The sequence below is a fragment of the Pseudophryne corroboree genome, chromosome 1 (assembly GCF_028390025.1).
Source record: "Pseudophryne corroboree isolate aPseCor3 chromosome 1, aPseCor3.hap2, whole genome shotgun sequence".
NCBI lineage: Eukaryota > Metazoa > Chordata > Amphibia > Anura > Myobatrachidae > Pseudophryne > Pseudophryne corroboree.
Window position 1 is genome coordinate 349057541 of NC_086444.1, and position 26901 is coordinate 349084441.

The window sequence follows — 26901 nt, forward strand, 5'->3', positions numbered from 1 at the left end:
AACAGAAAAAGTGCATTATAAAAGGTTTTACATTAGACTGCCATCTCTCTTACTGGAGGCTTTCCAGTAGATGTAATCTGATCTTGAAAAGCACCAATGTCTTTACAAAGCTTCTCTTCCCACTAGGAAATATGTAAGTGCTGTAGAAGAACATGTGTTTTGTTTTGTATTGTATTTGATGCACATTACTACACCATTTTTAGATTTTGGCTACATGTCTGCTATTTTTTTATTTTTTATTTAAATAAGTGAGTGAACAGAGGCGATTTATACACAGAATATATATGGTACAATCTCTGTGACATTTAGTACAATAGCAAAATAAAAAAACATATATATATATATATATATCAATATATAGTCAGTTTTAGTGTCCATTTAGGTTTAGGCCAATAGAACAACATGGCATTGTTCTCTTGTGCTCTCTTTGTATCGCTCAGGGTTTAATCCCTGCTGCTTCATTATCTTGATCTTATAATTGCATAAACATCTCCCCATACATTAAACTAATAAGTAGCTAATCCAGAGTCTAAAGTAGATAAGAAGATCACTCATCTTTTTATAGCAAAGTAGAATAGCTGATATCCATTCAGCGAGATTATTGGTGCAAATCACAATAAAAATGGTTGTATCTTGTGCATGAAATGGCATAAAGAGCAATGGTGTGTACACACGGCGCGATGCGCCGTATGCACGACACGGACTATTCGACGGGGCCGGAGCGAGGTCCTGCCAATATAGTCAAGGTTGGGCTGCAGTCTATTTTTTCTTGCGATGCCAATCCCGCAGGACCGTGCATCGGCATCGCAAGCTGTGTACACACGGTGCGATATGCATTCACTTTCCTTACGATTTTGTCTATATAGTCAAAATCGGAAGGACAGTTAAGTGCATATTGCACCGTGTGTATGCATATTCAGCTTAGATGCGCATATGTTTGCATAATTCATATATCACTTCTGACAAAATTGTATTACCTGTCAACTGTAAAAAAAAAATTAGGATTTTAATTACCTACCGGTAAATCCTTTTCTCGTAGGCCGTAGAGAATACTGGGGTTTCATTTAGTACCATGGGGTATAGACGGGTCCACTTGGAGCCATGGGCACTTTAAGAATTTGATAATGTGGGCTGGCTCCTCCCTCTATGCCCCTCCTAACAGACTCAGTCTAGGAAACTGTGCCAGAGGAGACTGACATACTTTTAGAGAAGGATAGATAAAGATAGTGGTGAGATTCTGAAAAAGCACACACAGAGGAAAGCAATGCTAACCCAACTTTAAACAGGAACAGCACCAGCTTAACCAACAATACTTAACCAAGTAAAAGTGCAGGAAGAACGAAGCACCGGGCAGGCGCCCAGTATCCTCTAAGGCAGCCTTTTTCAACTGGTGTGCCGCGACACACTAGTGTGCCGCGACCAGTTGCTAGGTGTGCCGCCGCCCGCCGCACAGACCCGCTGCCGCCAGCCAGCAAGACCTGACACCGCTGCCCGCACCGGCCGCACATACCCGCTGCCACCAGCCAGCAAGACATGCCACCGCCGCCTGCCAGACAGCCCCACCTCATCCGCCCGGCAGGCTGTTCACATCCAGCGCTGCACTGCATTTTCGTTCCGACAGCCGGCTTGTGACCTATGGTAAGTCATAGGTCACGCACCGCATGTCGCCCGCCCACTCACACAGTCTGTGCTGCTCCGTGCTGCCTGGTGAGGCGAGGTCCCGGCGCTCCTCACTGATATTTAGTTATTAAAGCATGACAAATTATTATGGGTGCTGGGGGCAGGTGTGTGGAATTACTAAGGGGGGGAGCTGGTGTGTGGAATTACTAAGAGGGGAGCTGGTGTGTGGAATTACTAAGGGGGGGAGCTGGTGTGTGGAATTACTAAGGGGGGGAGCTGGTGTGTGGAATTACTAAGGGGGGGGGAGCTGGTGTGTGGAATTACTAAGGGGGGGCAGGTGTGTGGAATTACTAAGGGGGGGCAGGTGTGTGGAATTACTAAGGGGGGGCAGGTGTGTGGAATTACTAAGGGGTGGAGCTGGTGTGTGGAATCACTAAGGGGGGGCAGGTGTGTGGAATTACTAAGGGGGGGAGCTGGTGTGTGGAATTACTAAGGGGGGGGGGGAGCTGGTGTGTGGAATTACTAAGGGGGGGCAGGTGTGTGGAATTACTAAGGGGGGGCAGGTGTGTGGAATTAGGGGGGGCAGGTGTGTGGAATTACTAAGGGGGGAGCTGGTGTGTGGAATTACTAAGGGGGGGCAGGTGTGTGGAATTACTAAGGGGAGGAGCTGGTGTGTGGAATTACTAAGGGGTGGAGCTGGTGTGTGGAATTACTAAGGGGTGGCAGGTGTGTGGAATTGCTAAGGGGGGGCAGGTGTGTGGAATTACTAAGGGGGGCAGGTGTGTGGAATTACTAAGGGGTGGAGCTGGTGTGTGGAATCACTAAGGGGGGGCAGGTGTGTGGAATTACTAAGGGGGGAGCTGGTGTGTGGAATTACTAAGGGGGGGAGCTGGTGTGTGGAATTACTAAGGGGGGGCAGGTGTGTGGAATTACTAAGGGGGGAGCTGGTGTGTGGAATTACTAAGGGAGGGCAGGTGTGTGGAATTACTAAGGGGGGGGGCAGGTGTGTGGAAATATGAGGGGCAGATATTTGATTAAAAAAACTGATGGTGTGCCTCGGCAATTTTAAAATCTTGATTAGTGTGCCACGAGTTTAAAAAGGTTGAAAATCACTGCTCTAAGGACTACGAGAAAAGGATTTACCGGTAGGTAATTAAAATCCTATTTTCTCTTAGGTCCTAGAGCAGGGGTGGGGAACCTCCGGCCCGCGGGCGTATAAGGCCCGCAAAGCCATTTGCTCCGGCCCACCCGCTTCTCTCAGTGAGACAGGCCGCCGATCAGTCCGGCGGCAGCGTGTCTCAGCTGTCAGTGTCAGGACAGGGAGGAGAGCGCGGCGGCGGCGTGTAGAACTTGAAACCAGCCGCCGGTTCGTGAGCCAATCAGAGCTCGCGGACCGGCAGCCAATCAGGAGCCGCGGCTGCCGGTCCGCGAGCTCTGATTGGCTCTCGAACCGGCGGCTGGTTTCAAGTCCTACACGCCGCCGCCCAACATAGCCGCGCTCTCCTCCGTGTCCCGCCGAAAGGAGCGGTAAGCAGCACGTGGGGTGGGGGGGGGGGGCACTGTGGGGACATCTGTATACCTGGCACTGTGGGGGGCATCTGTATACCTGGCACTGTGGGGGGCATCTGTATACCTGGCACTGTGGGGGCATCTGTATACCTGGCACTGTGGGGGCATCTGTATACCTGGCACTGTGGGGGGGCATCTGTATACCTGGTACTTGGGGGGGCATCTGTATACCTGGCACTGTGGGTGGGCATCTGTATACCTGGCACTGTGGGTGGGCATTTGTACACTTGGCACTGTGAGGGGCATTTGTATACCTGTCACTGTGGGGGGGCATCTGTATACCTGTCACTGTGGGGGGGCATCTGTATACCTGTCACTGTGGGGGGGCATCTGTATACCTGTCACTGTGGGGGGCATCTGTACAGCTGGCGCTGTGGGGGGGGAATTTGTATACCTGGCACTGTGGGGGCATCTGTATACCTGGCACTGTGGGGGGGCATCTGTACACCTGGCACTGTGAGGGGCATTTGTACACCTGGCACTGTGAGGGGCATTTGTACACCTGGCACTGTGAGGGGCATTTGTATACCTGGCACTGTGAGGGGCATTTGTATACCTGGCACTGTGGGGGCAATTGTGGATCTGGCACTGCACTATTGGGGGCATATGTGTATCACGTCCCATTTTAACTGGCCACACCCATTTTTTGGCGCGCACACACAGTACCTCTAAGGGGCAGACCTACTGGGGGGCAGGGTAATTTTTTAATTTGAGAATTTTTGTATGGCCCCTGAAGGATTTTATAAATATCCAAATGGCCCTCGGTAGAAAAAAGGTTCCTCACCCCCTGTCCTAGCTGATACTGGGGTTCCATTTTGTACCATGGGGATTTACCAAAGCTCCCAAAGCGGGTGGGAGAGTGCTGAGGTTCCTGCAGAACTGATTGGCTTCTGAGGACCTTTAGTTTTGTCAATGTATCGAACTTTTAGAACTTAGCAAACGTGTTCGAACCAGACCAAGTAGCCGCTCGGCAGAGCTGTAAAGCAGAGACACAATGGGCAGCCGCCCAGTAAGAACCCACCGACCTAGTAGAGTGGGCCTGTACAGATTTTGGAACCGGCAAACATGCCGTGGAATAAGCATGCTGGATAGGGAGTCTAATCCAGCATGCAACCGTCTGCTTTGAAGCAGGACACCAGGGCTGCCATCAGAAATTGCGGGGCCCGGGACTGACAAAATAGGCAGCCCCCCCACTGTAGAATAGCACCAGTTAACACGTGTGTGTGTGTGTGTGTGTGTGTGTGTGTGTGTGTGTGTGTGTGTGTGTGCGCCCATGGCTCCTAGTGGACCAGTCTATACCCCATAGTACTAAATGGAATCCCAGTATCCTCGAGGACATGAGAGAAAGAAAGAAAGAAAGAAAGAAAGAAAGAAAGAAAGAAAGAAAGAAAGAAAGAAAGAAAGAAAGAAAGAAAGAAAGAAAGAAAGAAAGAAAGAAAGAAAGAAAGAAAGAAAGAAAGAAAGAAAGAAAGAAAGAAAGAAAGAAAGAAAGAAAGATCCATGTAGGAATATTCACCTGCATTAGCATATGCAGTAGGTCAAAGGGCGTCCCCGACAAGCACAGAGCTGCCACATGCAGGGGGCGATACAAATGTTTTAGCATGTCCCATCGCTTTAGCTGGGGTGATATGCAATTGTTTTTCCAGCACTCGACGGCAATTCCATTTTAGTGCTGATCGTGCCCTAAAAAAAAGACAGAGTGCGGGGCTAAACCCATCTAAACTATTGGGCAGGACACATTTATACTCGCACCTTCAGGGAAATTGCTCTGTCAGGAGCAGGGCGCCCAAAAAACTACTGAATTCCACCCTCAGTGTGAAACACACTCATGTGTGCTCAAATTAGGAGTTGACAGAAGTGGAGATGTAGTCCATAGCAATCAAGCGATGATCAGCGTATCGGTTGGGGAAAAGGTGAAATTAAACAGATTAAAAATTCCTGATTTGCCACTCTTGTCAGGATCCAGGAATCAGGATTTTTAAACATGTTTAATATTCTTCGACCAGGCCATTAGGGGATCAGGACATTGCTCCAATATATCTTTAATGTATGGGGCCATTTGCCACTGTTAAAAGCAAGATCAAAATTCCATACCAAAATTTAAGTAGCTAAACAGTGTGACTAGTACTTTTCACTTTTCTGAAGATAATTTTTTTGTTTAAAGATGCAAACGTATAAGTTAGGATAGAGTCCCGTAATGAATATCAAGTTCATTTTTTTCTCCCTATTTAACCATATGGAAAGGAGGTCAGAATATAGCGGTATCCGGACTATAGATCTACACTAAAAAGGCCTACCACTAATGGTAGACATGCATTAGGTCGACAGGGTCAAAAGGTAGTCAGGTGGACAGGGTCAAAAGGTCGACATGACAATGGTCGACACACATATGGTAGACACGTTTTTTATTTTTTTCTCAACTTTTTCATACTTTACCATCCATGTGGACTACGACTGGGAATAGTAACCTGTGCCGACCGCAGCAACGCAGTACACTAATGGGGCTTGTTTGTGGCAGAAAAGTGACAAAACACCTAAAAAGAAATAAAAAATTGGTGTCTACCATTTTTTGTGTCGACCATTTCCATGTCGACCTTTCGACCCTGCCAACAGCGCAAAACATGGGCGGTGCACCGCCAGCAACTGCAGATGCCGGGGTACAGCTGGTTGCATGTGATGCGACCAAGCCAGGTAACGGACTACTGGCTTTGGTCGCATCACATGCAACCATGTCAGGCAAGTGGTTAACATGCAGGGAGGTTAGATGTAAGTGGACACATCTGTAATAATTAAATCACCTGTGCCTAAGCATGGCTATCCTTAAACCTGAACTGTTGGGGTGTCCTGAGGGCCGTGTTTGGGAACCACTGCCTCAGCTTGTTATAAAAACATACATAACTAATTTATAGTGTTAAACAAACTGCTACAACTACTGGGAAAAAGTAAAGATGGATGCGCACCTGACAACTGAACTCAGATAATCTCCAAAAACGGAACACAATTCAGTTCTGAGTACCTGCAACTCCAATTATTATATAGGATGCTCAGAAATTAATTCCAAAGATCTTGGATAGCGCCAACGTGTCTGCCGCATATAAATGATAAAACAAATAAAACCACACACAATTTACTTGACACATTTCAAGGATCACATTGATTATCATGTAATATTATATACAGCTTATCAGAGTTCTTGGAAAGCTACACAATAGCCTGTATTATGTGCCATGTATTAAAGGGTGTGGTTCATCAAATCGACAGTATCTAGGTCGACAATGTTTAGGTCGACCACTGTAGGTCGACATGGATGGAAGGTCGACAGGGTTTCTAGGTCGACATGTGCTAGGTCGACAGGTCTAAAGGTCGACATGAGGATTTATTTATTTTTTTGGTGTTGTTTTCTTCGTAGAGTGACCGGGATCCCAAATTAGTGCACCGCTTCGCTCGCCATGCTTCGGGCATGGTGCCTTCGCTTCGCTCTGCACAGATTACCGTTCCAATCGTAGTCCACGTGGATCGTTAAGTATGAAAAAATAAAAAAATAAAGTTTTTTTTTTTTTTTTTTAAAAACTCATGTCGACATTTAGACCTGTCGACCTAGCACATGTCGACCTAGAAACCCTGTCGACCTTCCATCCATGTCGACCTAGTGACTGTCGACCTACAGTGGTCGACCTAAACATTGTCGACCTAGATACTGTCGATCTTCAGACCGGATCCCGTATTAAAGGTGCTGGAAACATTCCTTAGGTATTCTGGTCCATGCTGACATGATGGCATCACGCAGTTTCTGCAGATTTGTTGTCTGCATATTACCGTTGTATATCACCAGTTCCACCACATTCCAAAAGGTGCTATCTTGGATTGAGATCTGGTGACTGTGGAAGTAATTGGAGTCCACGGAACCCTTTGTCATGTTCGGGGAATCAGTTAAAGGAGGTATATGTTCATAATGTTGACATTCAGAATGTCAACACAAGAAAGTTCACAAGTTATGAATGTTAAGATATAGACAGATCACTGTAGAGCTGCACTAATTCCCTCCAATGAATCATAAGATGATAGGATAGTATAAAAGCTGCAGATCTAAACTGAATTTCAATTAAAATATAATTAACACAGTGTGTTCATAAAACAATGAACAATTACTAGGGACCTCCCATGGATAGGAGTAGCAGATTGTTGCTGGAGAACTATGACTTTAAGAATTTAAATTAGGTGTCAAATGTAGAGTAAAATAATATTTGTAAAAGGGGAAGGTGTAAGGGTTTTAATTTTTTTTTATAAGAAATAAAAAGTTTATTTTTTGTTAACTGGTTTTATTAAAAATGGAATGCAATACAAGTTATGAAGAAAATTTACAGCATTAACAATAAGGCATGAGAACATCAAAATTAAATAGACAAGACCAATTAAGTGAAAGGCATGAGATATTGAACAAACATATTGCAAGGCAAAGTTTGAGGGGTTTTTCTAAGGGGGGTATCCAATTACAGCTCATCTGTTTTCAGTGGGTGAAAACGGCCAGATATTGCGATTAATAACCAATGGTCATTATTGCGGTATCCTATTACAAACCATTTTCATTGGCCGAAAACATGTCCACGATTGCACTAAAACACATGGGATCAGGGTTAAGTCCCCCGATCCCATGTGTTATCGCGGCTCTAGCAGCCGCTTATCGCAGATTATGCTTTGGGTACCCCTGCATAATCCGTGATAAGTGCCGGCATCAGGGTGAGGACGCCGCTGCATCGGGGCTAATAGGATAACCTCTGGCATTACAATTACATGCGGTCATTGACAGCGGGTAATTGGATACACCCTAAGACTCTAGGCAACTCTATCTAAACCTCTCTCTCAGGGTTTCTTTATTCTACTGTTAAGAGAGTATTGTCTAAAGCAGACATTTCCAGAGTCTTCTACTCTTCAGACACAGCAATGAAGATTCAAAACACATACATACTATTAGCATACATATATGTTTTTAAATTTAAAACGTCACATTATAAAACTGACTTTTTTAACAAGGTCTAAATGATATTTTATTTAAAATATTCCCTAAAAGGGGGCGACTCAATTCAACAGGAGTTTCGGACCGTGAATTCCTGACTTACACGTGACATCACAACTACTTTTCTGCATTTCTCGCAGTCCCATTGTAAATGGCCATTCACGGCAATTGCGGCAGTATCGCATGTTAATTATGCAATGTGCAAACAGGGACATGTGCATGAAAACGTGAGGAAATCACCCTGATCCCTCCAAAAGTGCAAAATAACGCAGAAGAACAGTACGAGGAATCAGGTAGTGCCGTAAGCAGTATTGTATGTTCTTAAAAAGGTGTGAAATGGTTGATTTTCTTTTAGTAACAGTAAAAAAAAAAAAAAAATATATATATAGAAGGCAGCAAGTGTTTATCAGCAAAATAAAGTCTGTATGGTGTTTTGCGGGAACTGGAAATTGTAACCAATGTCCTTTTTTCATTGTTTTTATGCAAGTGTGCAAATCACGCCAGCAAATTCAAAAGCACTTTCCCATAAATACAAACCCCCCCTCCCTCCCATTCCTGTCTCCCATAAGAAATATGATGATGGAGTGACATAAGAATATGGTGAACAGTTGCAGGCAACAACAATGAATAGGAGCACTCAAAAGATCACAGAGGGGTAAACCCGCATTGCCTAAAGCACCTAAATTTGCAATTGTGGAGAAGGAGACGTAAGAAAGAGAAAGACAAGGAATAAAGAGGAAGATCAAGGATAAGAGGGAGGGTATGGGAGAGATGTGGGTAAGGAAACATGCAAATGACAAGTCAGCAAGAGTAGGCCAATAAGCCAATTCTAAAAAAAAAAAAAAAAATACTAACTCCTCGAGGGTAGCACTTACAAAAGTAGACCACAAAGAAAATCAAGACTTTGGAAGCAGAGCTTTATATGAATCAGAGGATTTAAATTCAATCCAATGAAACCAAAATGCCACAAATTCCGAGTGTGTTTCAGGGACTGCACAACAGATATTGTCCATCGCCATGTAGAAGTCTAAGCGTTGACACCAGTTCCACAATGTGGGCGAGGCCTGGGAGTACCGCTTTGGCAGCATTAACAACATGTTTAAGAAGGGACTTTTTATAACAAGAGATAGGAATGGATGAATGGGAAAGTAGCCAAAAGTTGGAGTTTGAGGGACAGAGTAACCCAAGATTTCTGGAAACAAGGCTATAATCTCCCTACAGAAAGGAACTATCAGGGGCAATCCTAGCAGTGTGGGGAGTGCACATGATTTTAAAGAGTGTCATGTATTTAGCAAATAGAGTAAAACCTCCATGAGAGGAGACAAAATGTCGAGCTTGTAAATAAGTCCACAAGTTCTGACTAGTAAGAGGCGTAGCGATGCAGAGTTCCTGAAAGGACCGGAACCTACCATCTAATAATCCCAGCTACCTGCCAGGTGGAAATTACCCTCCTCGAAGTTCTATGGGGGAAGAGAGGGTTATGCAAAAGAGGGGTGAAGGGACATAGCACAGAGGAAACCCCGGTCCTAATGCACAATCTCCTCGATGCTTCAAAAGGTAGGCCCAACCGTCTGATGCTTGGCACGCATAATTTTAGAGCACTATGGGAGCATATCTAAATAGAGATTTGAGGATATAGATTCTAAATCCAACCACTGCTTCCCTCCAGAGTCCCTAGTCTCTTCTAATATCCTGTTCAGGACAATAGCCTGGTAATGTCAAGATCACAGGCAACAGTTTGCTGCCCCCCAGTCTCTGATGGAGTAGCATCTCATTTTTAAATTTAGGTTTTCTGCCACCCCAAACAAACTAACGAAGAAAAGTGTGGCTTTCGGAGAGAAAGCGAGAAGGAAGAAGGCCTATTGGAATCGTCTGTAGCAGGTACAAAAGCCTAGGAAGAACATTCATTTTTATAATATTCATGCGAAACGCTGCAAGAGCCACTGGTCTAATTCCTTATGGACTGTACGAAGGAGAGGCGTGTGCAGAAATATTAATTCCCAGATACTTAATATAAGATGGATGCCATATAAAAGGGACAGAAGTGCGAAGAACAGAAACAGTCTCCACCGAAGAGGTAACATTGAGGGAAATTAACTTTCCATAGTTAATTTTGAAGTTAGAAAAATGACCAAATCGCTGGAATTCTGTCATTAAATTGGGTAGAACTGTAACAGGATTAATAACTACTGCCAGATCATCCGAAAATAGAGCAAGGTGGTAATCCCGTGAACCTACCTTAACTCCAGTAATATTTGGATTTGCTCTGATGGCTCTCGCAAATGCCTTAGGGGGTCATTCCGACCTGATCGCACGCTAGCTATTTTTTGGAGCGCTGCGATCAGGTCAAAACTCGGCAAAACTACGCATGCGTATACACTGCAAAGCGCAGGCACGTCGTACGGGTACAAAGCGGATCGTTGCTGGGCGATGGATTTAACGAAGAATCCATTTGCACAGCCGATCGTAAGAAGACTGACAGGAAGACGGCGTTTATGGGTGTCAACTGACCATTTTCAGGGAGTGGTTGGAAAAACGCAGATGTGACCAAGCATTTGCAGGGCGGGTGTCTGACGTCATTTCCGGGACCAGACAGGCTGAAGTGATCACAGCGGCTAAGTAAGTTCAGACCTACTCAGAAACTACACAAAAACTTTTTTTGCGTCCGAACACTTGCAAAGTGAAAATACACTCCCCATAGCCAGTATCTATCTGATCGCAGCGCTGCAAAAAATAGCTAGCGAGCTATCAAATCGGAATGACCCCCTTCATACAAAGGAACAAGACCAATGGCGAGAGAGGGCAGCCTTTCCATTTACCATTCACAATATGTCATACCTACAAGTGTCTGATTATTAATTGGCAGGTATACCCAGTATACCCGGTTTTAGGTGCAGGTTAGCAGGGTGGGCACCTGGAGCGCTGCAGCCTAAGGATGCGGACAGAGTCACCCTGCCAGCGCCATCCGAATTAAGTGCGCCCGTCTGAAGTCAGCACCGCGCTGACCACCTCCCGCTGACAGCACTCCGCCTCCCACTGCCTGCACCCCACCCCCTGCTGGCTGCACTCCACCCCCAGCTACTCGCTTCCAACATTTGGGTAAGATAGCAGGAGCTGGGGGACCTACTGTCGAGGCCAGATGGTGAGTCATATGGACACAGGCAGCGGTGTTGATGGCACACAAACACACACATTCTCTCCCGCTTTCTAGATTTTATATATGAGAGTGAGAGAGGCTCTTCCTGGCGCAACTTGTATAAGGGGCTCTTCCTTGCGCAACTTGTATAAGGGGCTCTTCCTGGTGCAACGTGTATCTACCTGGCACAATGTGTATAAGGGACTACCTGGAACAGTGTGTATAAAAGGCTCTACCTGGTGCAATGTGCATAAGAGGTTCTACCTGGCACAATGTGTATAAGAGGCTATATCTGACGCTATTTGTGTAAGGGGCTAGTGTTCATTCTAGCACCCTGAACCTTTCAAATCCAGTGCAGTTCCTCTTTCCTGCCTGGGGTGTCGCTCTCTGCTATGGTGCTTCTCTGCACACTCTGATCTGTTGCTCTGTGCTGTGATACAGACCTGTGTGCTGAGAAGCTCCAGAGCAGAGAGCAACACCCCAGGCAGGACAGAGGAACTGCACAGGATTTGAAAGGTTCAGGGTGCTAGAATGAACACTAAGGGGCTCTAACATGGCATAATGTGTATAAGGGATACTACGGTGTGGTATATTATGACTGACGGACACTACTGTGCGGTGTAATGTGAATTGGTACTATTCTGTGGCCATGCTCCTTTCCCATGAAGACACACTATTTCATTTTTGGCGCGCATGGTCCCCATTTTAAATGTGGAGAGGAGTTCCAAAGGAAACGTTCGCTCTGGGTGCCACAAGATCTAGAATCGGCCCTTGGTGTGCCAGAGCTACTGTGTCCGGGCATTTTTAACTTAGAAAACATTTCCCCCCACCTTTTCCCATGCGCAGGAGGGGTGCAAGGGAAACGTGATTTTGCTGTGAAATTTGACCTGGAGTTCGGAAATGAATTACAAGATTTCGGGAACATGAATTTTAAACCAAGAATCACATCACCAACCTAAAATTCCCGGCACAACAAGCTGAACTGAATCGCCTCCAAAGTCTTTCCACTGATTAACTACCCAACCAAATTATTTATTTGAGGTCCCTTGTACAATTGATTAGGGTCTATTTTCTTCCATTGTTTAGTGGATAGGTACATTAAGATAGGATTCATGGACAAAACATCTAAATTACAGCATGGGCTGGTGCTGTCTGGAAGTATAAAGTAGAATTTCAGGTTCTAGTGACTATACTCCTTTACATAACAAGTAATAGGAGTCCAGTTATAAATGACTAAGCTGCTGCAGAAGCTAATTTTAATTTCAACAAATTAACTTTGTACGCTTGTCTTTTTTTCAGAGATTTAAATAGGCCCCACCTTCAAGTGGGACGCGGTCATGTGGCCGCCGCCCAGGAGCCCGGCGGTCAACGTGCTGACGATGGGATCCGGAGCAATCAAACGCCCAACAGTCGTCATGCCGACTAACAGGGGCTATTGTCCACGACACCCATAGAACAGGAATAGAACCTGTGGTGATCGCAGTGTGCCACCTAGCCCGCAAGGGTCTCTGTTGCACTCACCCCAACCCCCCAGAATTCTGCATTCGGGATCCCCGGGTTGGTGTGCTGACCTCCGGGACACCCACCGCCGGTCTCACAGCCCCAACCCCATCAAGTTATGCAATAGCACAGTAATGTCATGAAGTTATTGCATTGTTTAGTTTCTCTTCTGTTGCAATGTTTCCTTCAAAATTAAGTATTATTTGTAAAAATAAAAATAAATGGACATTGCTTTTCAAGGTGATACCATGTAAATTAGCCAATTAATGGAAGGGTAAATGTCTATTTCAGAGGTTCCTAAACGCGGTCCTCAAGGCACCACAACAGTCCAGGTTTTAGGTATATCCATTGCTCAGCACAGATGGTTAAATTAAATTGACTAAGGTGCTAAATTTAGTCACCTGTGGCCAAGCATGGATACATTTAAAACCAGGACCGTTGGGGTGCCTTGAGGACCGCGTTTGGGAACTTCTGGTCTATTGTATTAAATGGTCATCATGATCAGAGGACAACTAAATATTTTGTTCTGTCTTAGGTTTTATGCATTAAGCATATGCATTATTACAAGATATTAATACTTTATATAGATAAAAATAAGTTTTATCTGAATATTATAATATATATATATATATATATATATATATATATATATATATATATATATATATATATATATATATATTTACCACCGTGCGGCACTCAGCTTGTTGTAACAAAAGACTCTGGAAACCAGATGAATATAACTTATTGTACATGCAGTACATGTGAAGGCACCAGTGCAGCAATATTTTTAATCGTGGAGTGCCGGATAGATAGATAGAGATATATATATATATATATATATATATATATATAGATATAGATATATATATATATAGAGATAGAGATATATATATATATATATATATATATAGAGATATATATATATATATATATATATATATACATACACACACACACACACACACACACATGTTGCGTATCCCATATCCAAATATTCCGAAATACGGAATTTTTTGAGTAAGACCGAGATAGTGAAACCTTTTTTTTTTGATGGCTCAATGTACACAAACTTTGTTTAATACACAAAGTTATTAAAAATATTGTATTAAATGTCCTTCAGGCTGTGTGAATAAGGTGTATAGGAAACATAAATGAATTGTGTGAATGTACACAAACTTTGTGTAATGCACAAAGTTATTAAAAATATTGACTAAAATTACCTTCAGGCTGTGTGTATAAGGTGTATATGAAACATAAATGCATTCTGTGCTTAGACTTGGGTCCCATCGCCATGATATCTCATTATGGTATGCAATTATTCCAAAATACGGAAAAATCCGATATCCAAAATACTTCTGGTCCCAAGCATTTTGGATACTCAACCTGTACTACCAGTTTACAGTTATAGAACACCCCCATTTTTTCAAGTTTTTAATTGAAATTCAAGCCGAATGAGTAAACTGAAATGGTACAAAAAGGTAAGTGGAAATCTGCTAGAGGTTAAAAATAGTTTATGTTAACAAGAATTGAAAAATAATGTACATTTAAGGGAATAACTACAGACATTGGGGGGGGGGGGGGGGGGGGAGAAAAAAAAAAAAAAAAAAAGAGGCTTGTCTGGCCCTTGAAGACCCACCAGTGGACTAATGAAGACTGGAAGAAAGTCTATGTACAAATGAATCAAAGGGGTCGATTCTATTCGGCAACTAATGAATAGCGCCGGGAATTAGCTCCCGACGCTATTCAATTCAGCAACTAATTACCTGCAATTGTCGGGAATTCTTCTCTCATCCCCGGGGGATGAGAAGAGAAACCCGACAAAAGTGCTGCCTCGCGGCCGGCGCGAGGCTGATTCTGTCGGGAATCAGCCTCGCGCCGGGGAGTTAAGTCGGAGAATGCCCGTTCTCCCGACAATTCAACCTGTTTTGTCGGCGAGAACGGGCCATCGCCGACGTAACTAGTTGCTGAATTGAATAGCGTCGGGAGCTAATTCCCGGCGCTATTCATTAGTTGCCGAATAGAATCGACCCCAAAATTTTAAATCTTTGGTTTATTATGCAGGTTTTTGTATTTCAGCAAGTAAGTGAAATTATGGTCTCTCTGTGTTTGTGGGTTTATTTACAAAATTGAAAAGGGCAATGTTTTTAATAACACCCCATGTTTTGTTATTCACAACATTGCTCTTTTCAATGCTAATCTTAAACACACCAGGAAGCATGTCACTTCTAAGTAAATAAGGGGGAGAGTTAAAGGATTGAAGAGATAAAATGGAGAGAGGTAAAGATCCAATCAACTCCTTTAATTTGTCAACCGTAGGAACAGATGTGTTAAGCCTGGACAAGGGATAAAGAAGTGATAAAGCAGTGATAAGCGCAAGGTGATAACGCACCAGTCAATCATTATGGATTTGAAAAATGACAGTTAGGAACTGACTGGCTGGTGCGTTATCACCTTGCGCTTATCACTGCTTTATCCCTTCTCAAAGCTCAATACATCTGCTGCACTGGCCCAAATGTATTAAGCCTTAAAAAGTGATAAAGTGGAGATGGATAAAGAGTGATAAATGACCAGCCAACCAGCTCCTGTCATGTTACAAACATTAATGCCTGTAACATGACAGTTAGGAAGCTGATTGGCTGGTCATTTATCACTGTTTATCAATCTCCACTTTATCACTCTTTAAGGCCCTACACCCTGGCAGATAACACTCAAAGATATGAACGAGATACCATCATATCTTTGAGTGTGGAGGCACCAGTGATGAACGATGCGCGCCCCCGCGCTCGTTCATCGCTGGTGCCCAGTCGGCTGTGCATGCAGGCCAATATTGACGATCTCGCCCATATTTGCCTGCACTTCTATGGAGCCGTCTGACGGAGGGGGGGGGGGGGGGGTCCCCACGGCGGCGGGGGGCAAATAAGGCCGTCGTTTCCTAGCGATCGCCTCTGAGGTGGTGGCTGGGCGGGAGGGCCGTTTTGGGGGCGCGGTCTGGCCAATGCAGGCGTGCCCAGACCGTGCGGGGGGCGGACCACAGCAGCTGCCTGGCGTCGCATGCAGCCACTGCGACCAGGGGCAGCGACGAGCAACTCCCGGGTCAGCCGCAGGAGCTGCGCTGGCCGGGAGTTACTCAACAAGTGCAAAAGCATTGCCGCTGTGCGATGCTTTTGTACTTGTGCAGGGGGTGGGGTGGGGGGGGAGGGGACTGAGGCCGGACAGACATGCGGGGCGGGCTAGCCCTGCGCTGGGTATCCCCCGGCATGTCTGAGAACATGATCGTAGCTGTGCTAAATTTAGCACCGCTACAATCAACTCAGAATGACCCCCAATATCAGGACAATGTGCCAGATTCAGTCACATAGTTCATGATACCGCCCAGTGCGTATGCACTATGTCGCTGACGATGCTTGCTCCCACAGGTCATCAGCGACATACTCAGTCAGACCACCGGTGGCATCGCCAGCGAGGGCCATGTTGCCGAATGCAGCATGGCCTCCACACCGTCAGTCATCTCTGCTGGCATCAGCAAGTGTGTATGTACTGTACCCGGCGTCCACGCCGAGTCCCATTGCTGGTGACACTGCATTGCTTGCAAGTCTTCCTACTGTGTACCTACCTTTACACCCTAAACCAAAAGGGCTACCACAGCATTTTTAAGCACTTTGCAATACCCTCTGGTCTAGTGTAGTTGGTTAAGGGTTCATCCTACAGATTAAGGCCCAAAACATCCTCTAGGCCAGTGATTTTCAACCTTTTATAACTCGCGGCACACCGAACAATATTTTAAAATTGCACACCATCAGTTCTCCATGGAAAAAAAAATAAGATTAAAAACCTACCGTTAAAACTTTTTCTCCTAGTCCGTAGAGGATGCTGGGGACTCCGTAAGGACTATGGGGAATAGACGGGCTCCGCAGGAGACATGGGCACTAAAAAAGAACTTTAGGTATGGGTGTGCACTGGCTCCTCCCTCTATGCCCCTCCTCCAGACCTCAGTTAGAGAAACTGTGCCCAGAGGAGACGGACGGTACGAGGAAAGGATTTTCGTTAATCTAAGGGCAAGATTCATACCAGCCCACACCATCCACACCGTATAACATGGAATATACGAACCAGTCAACAGTATGAAACAAAACAGCATCAACCCGAGACTGATCAAAACTGTAACATAACCCTTATGTAAGCAGAAACTATATACAAGTCTTGCAGAATGTAGTCCGCACTGGGACGGGCGCCCAGCATCCTCTACGGACTAGGAGAAAAAGATTTACCGGTAGGCTTAAAATCTTATTTTCTCTTACGTCCTAGAGGATGCTGGGGATTCCATAAGGACCATGGGGATTATACCAAAGCTCCAAAATGGGCGGGAGAGTGCGGATGACTCTGCAGCACTGATTAAGCAAACATGAGGTCCTCATCAGCCAGCCAAGGTATCAAACTTGTAGAACTTTGCAAAGGTGTTTGAACCCGACCAAGTCGCTGCTCGGTAAAGCTGTAATGCCGAGACACCTCGGGCAGCCGCCCAAGACGAGCCCACCTTCCTAGTGGAATGGGCCTTTACAGAATTTGGTAACGGCAAACCAGCCGTAGAATGAGCCTGCTGAATTGTGTTACAGATCCAGCGAGCAATAGTCTGCTTAGAAGCAGGAGCGCCAACCTTGTTGGCTGCATACAGGACAAACCGAGCCTCTGTTTTCCTAACCTGAGCCGTTCTGGCCACATAAATTTTCAATGCCCTGACCACATCAAGGGACTCGGAATCCTCCAAGTCCCGCGTAGCCACAGGCACCACAATAGGTTGGGTCATATGAAAAGATGAAACCACCTTGGGCAAAAATTGAGGACGAGTCCGCAACTCCGCTCTATCCACATGGAAAACCAGATAGGGGCTTTTGTGAGATAAAGCCGCCAATTCCGACACTCGCCTTGCCGATGCCAAGGCCAACAACATGACCCCTTTCCAAGTGAGATACTTTAATTCCACCGTTTTAAGAGGTTCAAACCAGTGAGACTTAAGGAACCGCAACACCACGTTAAGGTCCCAGGGTGCCACTGGAGGTACAAAGGGAGGCTGGATATGCAGCACTCCCTTCACAAAAGTCTGTACTTCCGGAAGAGAAGCCAATTCCTTCTGAAAGAAAATGGATAGGGCCAAAATCTGAACCTCAATGGAGCCTAATTTTAGGCCCAAATTCACTCCAGTCTGTAGGAAGTGAAGGAAACGGCCCAGATGGAATTCTTCCGGAGGAGCATTCCTGGACTCACACCAAGATAAATACTTCCGCCATATACGGTGAATGCCGTCACGTCCTTCCTAGCCTTTATCAGAGTCGGAATGACCTCATCCGGAATGCTCTTTTCCGCTAGGATCCGGCGTTCAACCGCCATGCCGTCAAACGCAGCCGCGGTAAGTCTTGGAACAGACAGGGCCCCTGTTGTAACAGGTCCTCTCTGAGAGGAAGAGGCCACGGATCTTCTGTAAGCATTTCCTGCAGATCCGGATACCAGGCCCTTCGAGGCCAATCTGGAACAATGAGAATTGTCTGTACTCCTCTTCGTCTTATGATTCTCAATATCTTGGAGATGAGAGGAAGAGGAGGAAACACATAGACCGACTGGAACACCCACGGTGTCACCAGGGCGTCCACTGCTACCGCCTGAGGGTCCCTTGACCTGGCGCAATACCTCGGTAGCTTTTTGTTGAAGCGTGACGCCATCATGTCTATCTAAGGCAGTCCCCACTGACTTGCAATCTCTGCGAAGACTTCCTGATGAAGTCCCCACTCTCCTGGATGTATATCGTGTCTGCTGAGAAAGTCTGCTTCCCAGTTGTCCACTCCCGGAATGAAGACTGCTGTCAGAGCGCTTACATGATTTTCCGCCCAGCGAAGAATCCTGGTGGCTTCTGCCATTGCCACTCTGCTCTTTGTTCCGCCGGTTTACATGAGCCACTGCGGTGATGTTGTCTGACTGAATCAGAACCGGTAGGTCGCAAAGCAAAGTCTCCGCTTGACGAAGGCCGTTGTACATGGCCCTTAATTCCAGTACGTTGATGTGAAGACAAGCCTCCTGGCTTGACCGGAGACCTTGGAAGTTTCTTCCCTGTGTGATTGCTCCCCAACCTCGGAGGCTCGCGTCCGTGGTTATCAGAACCCAGTCCTAAATGCCGAACCTGCGACCCTCTAGAATAGGGGTGGGCAAAATGCGGCCCGCGGGCCGGATGCGGCCCGCGAACCAATCCTGCCCGGCCCGCTGCCTCCCACCTGCGTGCAATGACAAGCGGCCCGACAGGGCCGCTTGTCATTGTCCCGGCCAGCTTCCAGCCAAGATCACCGGCAGCGGCTGCGAGATGAAGCCTGTGACAGCGCGGATCTATTAGCCGCAGCCGGCACTGTGTGATCTTTCCCCCCTGCTCCCTGTCAGCGTAGCTCCTCCTCCCCCTGCTACTCTCCTTCACCCTCCCAGCCAGCCAGGACAAGCTCCGCCTCTGAGACAGGGGGAAGGACTGCAGTGATTGCTTTGCCGTGTGGAGAGTGGTGGGCTCTCAGTAGCAGGGGTCTTTCGGGGCATGTGTCCTGGGCCCCCCTCCTTCAATAGGCCATCCCTGATTATCGGAACGAAGAAGGAGGAAGTAGTGTCCCTGCAGGGGGCGGGGCTACCCAGCACGGAGCACAGCCCTGATGCTCCTGCACTTTATCATGCAAAGCAGTCAATGTTTTCATGCAGTGACAGTCTTTAATTTAAGGTATGAGGGACCATAAATTATATTATGTCTGTGCAACTGTATATGATAATGTGCCTGTAACTTTGTGTATGTGTCTGTATATGTCTCTGTGTAACTCTATACGTGTCTGTAGCTCTGTATGTGTGTGTCTGTAGCTCTGTATATGTGTCTGTGTAACTGTGTATACTGTATGTCTGTAACTCTGCATATGTGTCTGTGTAACTATGTATATGTAGCTCTGTGTATGTGTTGGATCAGTATGATTCACCGCCGCTTGGGATCCCGTCGGTCAAAATACCGACGCTGGGATCTTGATATCTCGAAACTGACAGGGTTCTCCCCAACCCCCCCTCCCCGCAACCTAACCGTAAGCTCCTCCCTTAGTGCCTAACCCTAACCACCCCCTATGGCTGCCTAAACCTAGGCCCCTTCCCCCGTAGCCTAACCCTAGCCCTCCGAGGGCGGTGCCCAACCCTAACCTCCCCTCCCCGCAGCCTATCCCAACCCCTCACCACCACTACAGTGTGTAAAATGGAGCTCTACCTGCCGTAATGTGTAAAAGGGGTCTCTACCTTTCGTAATGTGTAAAAGGGAGCTATACCTGCTGTAATGTAAAAGGGGGCTCTACCTGCCGTAATGTGTAAAAGGGGGCTCTACCTGCCGTAATGTGTGATAGGGGCTCTACCTGGAGTAATGTGTAAAATGGGTCTCTACCTGGCATAATGTGTGACATGGGCTCTACCTGGCATAATATGTGTAAAAGGGGCTCTACCTGGTGTAATGTGTGTAAGTGGCGCTACTGTGTGGCGTAATTTAAATAATGGAGACTATTGTGCAGCCTAATATGAATCTGTATGATTTTTTGGCCACGTCCCTATATTTTTGGCGCATGGAGGGGAGCTGCTATTTTGTGTGCGGCCCTCGAATACTGACAGGAAAGTGTCAAGTGGCCCCTCAGCTGAAATAATTGCCCACCACTGCTGTAGGCTGTCGTCCTCCCTGTCCCTCAGTTGTTCGTAGTGGTGAGCAAATACTGAGCAGCGGGTGGTCGGGCAGGAGTGGATGTGGTGGGCAGGGAAAGTTTTGTATGCGGGTGGGAACTGGAAGATGTGTATGCAGGCGGGTGGGCTGGCTGGTGAGACGTGGTGGCTGTGACCTATGATGTTACACTGACGCGTCTTCAAGGCAGAGGTCACGACCGGGGCACTATTGATCCTCTAAGTAGAGCCTGGGCCAACAGGTCGCCCTGAAGGTGCAGGAAGCGGCTCTGACTCCGCGGCACACCTTGCAACTAGCCATGGCACACTGGTTGAAAAAGCCTGCTCTAGGCTATATCAAAACTACCTTTAAAGAAAATAAGTAGTCTTCAAATCATAGAATGGCCAGCACAGTCTCCAAGATTAAACCCCATTGTATTGGTTTGGGATGAACTGAACAAATCAACTTATAAATGCCACACATTTGTGGGAACTTCTGCAACACTGCTGGGTAGAACTTCTCGGACAATATTTTAAATTCATTGTAGAAAGAATGTCACAAGCGTGTTCAGCGGTTATAACTGCAAAAGGTGGCTACTTTACAAAGTCAGAAATCTTCTTTTCATTTTAATTAAACAAAATAATTCTATGAATTATTTGTCTCAGATTATTTATTTGTTCCATGCATCAAAGTGAGTAAAACATTAATCTGCGCAAATTTAAAAAAACAAAACTGAAAAATGGACGTGTTCTAAAACTGTTGACCGGTACTGTACGATACATATGTATAAAAGCGTGGAAGGTAACCAAGAGACACAAAACATAAGGTTGTAGTTCATTTATTTTTCAGACACTTTTACCTTAAATAATCTTTTTTCCCCTCAAGATTTTCTCTACTCCAGTACTGTACTTCATATAGCAGTCATATCTGCCAAGATTAAATTAGCGGCTGTATAGTTTCAGAGTTCAGAAAACCGAATCAAGTCTTCAATAAGGGCCAGAAACCTAACCTTGTAAAGTCCAGATTGTTATGATATAATTGCAATGTGTATACCAGTTAAAGATGAAGCCTTGATTTTCAGTCTTTCACAGAACTATATACAAACTAATAATATAGCTGAAAAATCACAAAATGATGGGCTTGCTGGATATTGGCAACACATGCATATTTAAAGCATATAAAGGGAAAACTGCCTTGAATTACCTCTGTGAATTCTCTGGGGTAAATTTACTAAGATGGGAGTTCTATTTAAGATGGGATGTTGCCCATAGCAACCAATCAGATTCTACTTCTCATTTATCTAGCACCTTCTAGAACATGGGTCTTCAACCTGCTGCCCTCCAGCTGCTGTGGAATTACACATCCCAGCATGCCCTGCCACAGTTTTGCTATTAAGGCAAAAACTGAGGCAGGGCATGCTGGGATGTGTAGTTCCACAGCAGCTGGAGGGCCATAGGTTGAAAACCCATGTTCTAGAAGATAATAGCTGGAATCTGATTGGTTGCTATGGGCAACATCCCACCTATTAATCTAGATCAGGGACTCTTAACCTTTTTCATCTAGGATTTAAATCATGCTGGTGAATAAGTCTTATGACCCATTGTTACAAATTAACCATGCTATTGTTAAAATAAATATAATACTGAGAATAATGGGGTGTGGGGACTTGCACAGAATAATATGAACAGACAAACAGCATGTAGCATATTGTTATACCACAACAGGTTTCTAGGAATCCTCGAGCCAGATGACTGGGGTCCAACTTGCCGAACCACCTCCAGCTCATCTGCTCTCCTCCTGTCAACCTCAGCGAAATTTCAGGTGGCGGCATGGGCCCATAATGTCACGGCTTATTCTCCTGTCCTTATGACGATGTAGGGCTAAGCACTGCCAGCTCCTAATTAGCAAATCAACGCGACAAATGACTAGAGTGTAAACAATGCTATTATTAACCGTCAGTAAGTACACCTAAAGTGGAGAATGGAGGAGCTGACACAGTTGCAGCATGAGTAATGTATATTGACACTGATGGACTACTACTGGTGTGGCCTCTAAATGGACACAGCTACTAATACAGATGTCATTATTTTGCATTACTACTACTGCACTTATTATTGGGCGGCATTCTCAGTACTGATTATTAAGTATAGTAGCTTGGAAAGGGAAGCGATTAACATGCCACTAGTCCAGATCCCGGAAGTAACAATGCCGACACCGGAATCCCGACTAGTGATGAAACGCTGGTGCAGGAATACCAGCGATGTAGGTGATTCTCCCTCTATGGGTGTCCACGACACCCATAGAGGGAGGATAATACCTGTGGTGAGCGCAGCGAGCAACCATGCCTACAGTGTGACAAGCACAGCGAGCCCGCAAGGGTCTTTCTTGCACTCACCCCGCTGCCGGTATACTGGTGGCTGGGATGCCGCTGTCGGCATACTGATGGCCAGCATCCCGGCTGCTGGTCATTCCTACTGAACCCCTTGGAAGTGCTCTGGGGAAATTCCTCAGTGCAGTCGTAATGGCTCATAGAAGATGCAGGTAAAATCTAAACAAAATAAATGCTTGTTGTTTATTTATTGGTAAATTAAGATAAAAATATTAATTACCATGACGCTCTTTGTTTTCCCAACCATTTTTCAGATCCGACAATGCAATATAATTGACCTTAAAAAAAATATTGCTTGTCAAAAATTTTTAGTATTAGATCATCTCATTAAATTAAAACAATTGAAAAATTTCCAAACCTGTCAAACGGCTTTGCATTCCGAATGCATCATATCTGATTCACTTATTGCTCTAAGCCAGAGGTTCTCAAACTCGGTCCTCAGGACCCCACACAGTGCATGTTTTGTAGGTCTCCTCACAGAATCACAAGTGAAATAATTAGCTCCACCTGTGGACCTTTTAAAATGTGTCAGTGAGTAATTAATACACCTGTGCACATGCTGGGTTACCTGCAAAACATGCACTGTGTGGGGTCCTGAGGACCGAGTTTGAGAACCTCTGCTCTAAGCAATTAGTCAATACTAGAAAGACAACTCGCTAAATACAGTAAGTACACAATGATGCACAGTCAAATGTGACAGCTGGAAACACAGAGTGGGAAGGGCTGCTGAGATATCTGTAGCCCATCTAGATCTAGCCACATACCTATAGATTCTGTACACCCCTCATTAATAGATTTGTAAAGCTGGGAACACAGTATCTGGTGTGTAGATCCGGAAAAACTCTCTGATCCAATGGAGCGATTATTGTATTGTTGTGTACCTGCGCACACTGAGCAATTTATTGCTCAGTGTGTACTTTATTGTGATTTCTTAAACAGCATCAGGAGGTCGGGAACAAGATAGCATGTGCAGCACACGCTTACCCGACCTCCAAACCGAACCATAGCAGGAGTATTTGAAGCTGTTTATCGTCTACCATTTCCGCATACACAGTAGCCAATTATCAGCTGACTGGAAGGAGCACCAAGAAAGTGGTGGTGGTGGGGGAGCGTGTACTAATTACCTGGGCCCAGGCTTCTTGGATCGGATCGAGCCCGAGCACCACACACACACATATGCACTTCTTACATGTCAGTGGCAGCAGCAATGTCGATGCTGAATGCAGTGGTGCGATTATTTGCCACTTGTCATTTGTCAAATCCGCACTACACGCTTGCAGCGAATGATTAGCGATTGTGGGCACACAGAGGGTTTAGTCGCAAAAGGAGCATTTGGGGTGGTATCAGTGAGGTGGCTAGAAAAATGCAGGCATGTCAGGATAATTTTTCTGGCTGTTGCCATAGTCAGTCACTGTGAATTCATTCCCAGTTGGAGAGGCACCACCATCTTAGGAGAGTTGCTCTGTCTGAGGATCATAGGGTTGCTCTGAGGTCCAATGGTCTGCCCGATGTTCCCGCTTATGTATGCGATACTCCAGCAGTGCTCAGAGGTCCAAAGGTCCGGCTGACATGTTCCCGATGTTCCTGATTAAGTATGTGACACTCCAGGAGTGCTCAGAGGGCCAAAGGTGCGTCTGATATGTGCCCGATGTTCCCACTTGTGTATGTAACACTCTTGCAGTGCACAAAACAGAGACGCTAGCAAGTTCTGCATATACAACTGTGTGCACCTCTGAATCTGGCACTATGGTTACAGATAGACGTACAGATGTATCCACATTTATCTTGACGGTTAATAGGATTAACTGTGACTGGCCAGTCAGACTTAATCCCCTGCTGTATTGTTCTCTGTATTGTATTGCAGTTGAGAACAATAGCTGAAGGGTTTATGCTAATAAATCATGTTGTGACTAGGCACAGAAAACTACTCAAGATAACGGTGAATACATCTGTACTACTGGAAAGAATAGAACGTAAGCCAAGTCATCTGGGTTATAAAATTCTACCGATCACCTTCATACAGGTGTATTCAATTGCTGTCGGATCCGACAGTTCACTATTCAATTAGCGGCCAAATCCGACTAGTTTTGTCCGTTACCGACAATGCCAATCCGACTTATTTTAAAGTCGGATTGACATTGTCGGAAACGGGGCTGAAACCTATCGGATTTGGCCGCTAAATCCGACAAAACACGTGGATCCGTGGCTAATCTGCCGATCCACGTGTTTTCCGACAAGTCGGAATTGCCGACCTGTCAGATAAACAGCAGCCCCATTGAATAGGTTGAATCACGATTCGACCTAAAAAAGTCGGAAACTGCCGTCTTTCCCACAAGGCGGCAGTTCCGACTATAAATGAATACACCCCATAATGAGATGACAGAGTATAACACATAAACAAAGTAACTGAGCATGTAATCAAACTAACGCTGATTTGTGCATAACTTTGGTTTCTGAATGGTCAGATATGTACACAATGTTACAAAATGGGATTAGTTAGGGTCAAAGATCACATACTTAATTTTATCTATTCAGAAACCACGTTTGTGCGACCAGCATTGGTAACTTTGTAGGTCAGTATCTCACCACTTTTGTCTTTAAGGTGTAGGTCTACCTCTCCCAAAATGTACCTATTGAACATAGCTAGCCGATAACTTTTTGGCCCTATTCCAGCAAATTCTTTAAAGATAATCTTCAAAACACATCTGCGATTACAATAGATTATTAACCCAATACATTAAGATCAGCGTCAAGTTAACAAATACACCAACAGTTCTCTAGCTTGAAGATGTCACAAGCTTGAAGATGTCGTGTGTGACACAGAAGCCAGACTGAATGTAAACACCATCTAATGTGACACATTTTATTATAGAGCAAAACACATAATAATGTGGCTTATAAAAATACTAGACTACATTAGTGCTTACACGTATTTAATATTTTGACAGCACTTTACAATGACCAAATACACAAAACAAATGCAAGTAACATTTGTGGTTGAAAACCTTCCTGTCAATATTATTACGGTTTTCTTTATACTAGTTTATATAAGAACTTAAAACGTACAAAGAAAAGTATCCCAAGAAGTTTTGTGCTATGCTAAGGACATACAGCATGACAATACTAATATACTTGTTTACAGAATATAGAGGGATCCAGGGAATAGAGAGAGAGTAGGTACGAATACAGGAATATTAGTAGGTACGAATACAGGTGAGCTGGATAGGAAAAAGTTACACAGCACTCCATTATATATGTGTGTGTGTGTGTGTGTGTGTGTGTGTGTGTGTGTGTGTGTGTGTGTGTGTGTATATATTTTTTTTTTTTTTTTTTTTTTTTACAGAACATAGGAATTAGGAAGAGAGCAAGTGTTATTAAACCATAGCGTTGGACACAGTAATATTTACTACGTGATGGTGTACAGTAATGAATATATGCCATACAGTTGTGCGTTATACTGAAAGTGTATGTGAATACTACCGTACATCTCTCCCTCTTCCCAGCAAATAGCCTCGCTCTAACTTCTTAGCAGTATACTTTGCTTGCTCATAACCATGACAAATCAGGGGTGGCCAGAAACTACATTTAAGTCAATGTATACATCCCAGAGGACTTATATGAGGAACATATTCAGAATAACCATTATACAAGCAGCAACAAAACAATACAATTGCATAAAGAATATGACACAGTAATAAGCAATGCAAGCACAGATATAAGGCTTCAATAATCCTTAAGCAGCCCTCTGTAAACCCTCCCCCCTGTACACAGGGCCTTGAAGTGCTATAATAAGGGTCTTTTGTTCCTTCAGGATAACACCTACAGATACTTCTTGACATTGTATATGCATTTAGCCTAATGAAGGTAATCTATGGCCTAATACAGTATTCTGTGACACAATAGGAGAATCAGTAGTTACACAATGCACTCAGCAGTAATAGCCACACAACAGCTACACTGGCAGAACAGAC

General features: G+C 45.0%; 1 protein-coding gene across 2 annotated transcripts in view; it reads right to left on the reverse strand.

The window, feature by feature from the left end:
• Positions 1–26901, reverse strand: part of ZDHHC8 (zinc finger DHHC-type palmitoyltransferase 8) — a 138292-nt gene that overhangs the window by 110876 nt on the left and 515 nt on the right. The gene's annotated exons all lie outside the window — the stretch shown is intronic.